Source organism: Quercus robur, chromosome 6 (genome assembly GCF_932294415.1).
Source record: "Quercus robur chromosome 6, dhQueRobu3.1, whole genome shotgun sequence".
Taxonomy (NCBI): domain Eukaryota; kingdom Viridiplantae; phylum Streptophyta; class Magnoliopsida; order Fagales; family Fagaceae; genus Quercus; species Quercus robur.
In genome coordinates, this window is record NC_065539.1 from 204,709 (window position 1) to 207,763 (window position 3,055).

Sequence of the window (3,055 nt, forward strand, 5' to 3'; positions counted from 1 at the left end):
CACCATCCATAGCATGCTTGGTAGCGCTCAAGAAACACCGTTGTCGGGCATGCCTACTGGAGTTGAAACCAAGCTCCAAGGCCACTTTCACCACATTCCACTCCCACCTAACCATCTACTTACAACTGATGATATTGGACCTCCAATTGCAATAACTATGGTAGTAATCATGATCTCTCCACTAATCTAGAGCTATAAATATGAGAAGTTGGGGAGAGGAAATGGTTGTTGAAAGGTTCTCAAGAAAACAAAGAGAAGAGAAAAAGAGTGATTCAAAGAGAGAGAGAGAGAGGCAACTTTGTTGAGTCTCTGTGCCAAGAACAACCCGAAGTAGGAAATCCTAAACCCACATTACAAATAAGTTGTGAGCCCAATCGAGATCAGGCCCAACAGCCTCATTTCAGGCGCGCACAGTGAGTAATATTACAATGCTTTCCTCAACAAGGATACTTGATAATTGTGAATAATATTAAAGATGAATGAGCCAATGAATTCTAGCTTAAACGGCATCTCTTTCCATTGTAAAAACAAGGTGGAGGAGGTTGTGTGTTCAAAACTTGCCAAGTGCATACATTATTTCCCAAAAAAAAAAAAAAAAAAAAAAAAAAAAGAGAGGGAGAACATAAAGATGACTGAATTGAAGTAGTGGGAAGGACATTTTATAAATTAGTGCGTTAAAGGAAAAAGCCTAGATGTCCGCATAGATAATTTAAAAAATGAGGCTTTATATAAATGCTTGGTCTTGTGCTATGGAGACATTTGCAGGGGGAGCAAAGTGGATTCTTAATTTCTCATAGAGGGGCATTATGCCTGCCTTCGAGCAAAATGCAGAAAACTTGTCACAACAATTAAAGATTGTGAGAGATAAAAGTCAGGGAAAAGTACTTAACGTATATTTACATATGGGCACTCATGTTTTTAAAAATAACAACAATAAAGTCTTAGTCCCAAAATTTCGTAATTCATTGAGCAAATTATGTCTTCCAGGTTCCCTTCATTTATCTTCTAGGCATAAAAAGTGACCAAGTTTATCAAACCTTAAATTCTTCACCCTCCTAAGTAAAATGTATATCCTATAGGCTGTAACAGGAATTGTCTCATGGTGAGTCTACTGTAAATTTACAACTGTCCTGATCAAAGTAAAATTTTCTGCTAAAAAATTTGTTTAGTTTTAGAGATGTGACAGGATTCAGAGCTTATATATCTCAGAAATGGTATGTCAATCATAAGCCGGACACAGCCTCCTATGAAATTGTCTGTGGTATTTATAAAATAATGCAGTGAAAGATTTTGGAAGTATATAAATTTACTACTGGATCTATATGGAGCAGAGTGGTAAAAGGAGATGCAGAACCAAGCCTGAAGTCTCTCTCATACACACACACACACACTTTAATTCCTCTTAATGGCTAGGGAGTAAACATAATTTGACATGGCACTTTTATTACGAGTAAAATAGCTTTAGCTTAGTGATGATGTGTGCATTTGAAGTAATGTGGGCTGCTTTGGTCCTTTCAATGTGCTATGAAACATGTTTCATCTAGTTCTTTTCACCAATTTCTTTAACCACATGAAAATGGATTGCAGGCAAGCAAGAAACTGGAACAAAACTTGCTGAATTCTGCGCTCATGCTCTTTTAGTCTAGGAGGTGCCACAGTTCCTGAGTCAATTGGTGCTTCTTTGGGCACAGAGAGTGCATCAGATCATGCAGGTAATGTATTTACATCAGGCCAGGATGTCTTGGTAGCTAAAGGCGATGGATTTGTGAATACTGCTGCTGCAATAGCAATTTCTGAGAAAATTACAGGAGATGGGTTAGATTTTGATGGTCCTGAAATTCTTTGGGAGAATTCAGAGTCTGACGATGAATAAGCTGGGGCCTTAGTTGATTTATTTTAGGAATATGAAAAGGGATGAGTAAAAGATTGGTGTATTTGTATTCAGCAGAAGTTACAAGAACCTAAATACTGGATTGTACCTAATTAGCCCCAGCTCAAATGTCATTACCTTCTCTTGTAAGACTAAAGTGAAAGGTGACTTTGTAGGTTTAAAGACTCACTGAGTAGCCAATAGTTTATCTTCCCCCACCCCCCCCCCCCCCCCCCCCCCAAAAAAAAAAAAAATCCTAAATTGTCATTATTAGTCTATATAATTCAGGTTTGAAAAAAACACACAGAAAATTTGACCATTATTCACTACCCTTTCATGTTTGCTTAACCCACAGAAAAATCCAAGGCTAAAAAGTAAACCAAAAACTGAACTGCTTCATTCTTTGTCTTAAAGCTAAAGGGTCATCTATTCGGATACATACTTTTGATATTTGATAAACTGTGGGGTAATTCTCAGACATATACAGAAACTTTAGGTTCTCTTTACCAAAGACAGCATTAATGAATTTAATATAGTTCTATCGAAAAAGGTAGATGCTTAAACTAAAATATAAAATCATATAAAAATCCAGAAGTGACCAATAAATTCTATGGTTGAGCTGTCTTCACTTTCAACTAAGGTAATGACATTAAGGCATTAGACCCACTAATTAGGTGGACATTAAAGAAGAGACATATCAAGGTACCAAACTAGTATATATTTAATGTGACAATCTGAATTATGACTTACATGGCAAACCAATTAAGACATCAATTTAGTCACTTTTAGAGGCCAGACTATAATGCAAAATAAGAAAATGAGAGGCACCTACCTGGTTTCAAAGCTAGAAAGACTTGTTTATTACATAAGGGAAGCTTATGAAACATGAATTTAAGGTAATGGCCTAAAAGCAAATTCCAAGACTTTTTAATCCTTGACCTGAACTCAGAAGTTTCTGAAGCACGGCAAAACACTAATTACTCGATCCACCCAGATAAGTTAAATGGTATGCTTTAGAATGACTAGAAGCCACAATGAAATACACATTAATATAAGGGGTCAGCAAGGAAAATTTTAGATACTCATAACAATCAAAGCCAAAGGCACAATATTTTCTTGTAGAAATCTAGTTTTAGCAAAATATCTTAACATTTAGCATCAATAATAAAATTCATCCAATGTTCA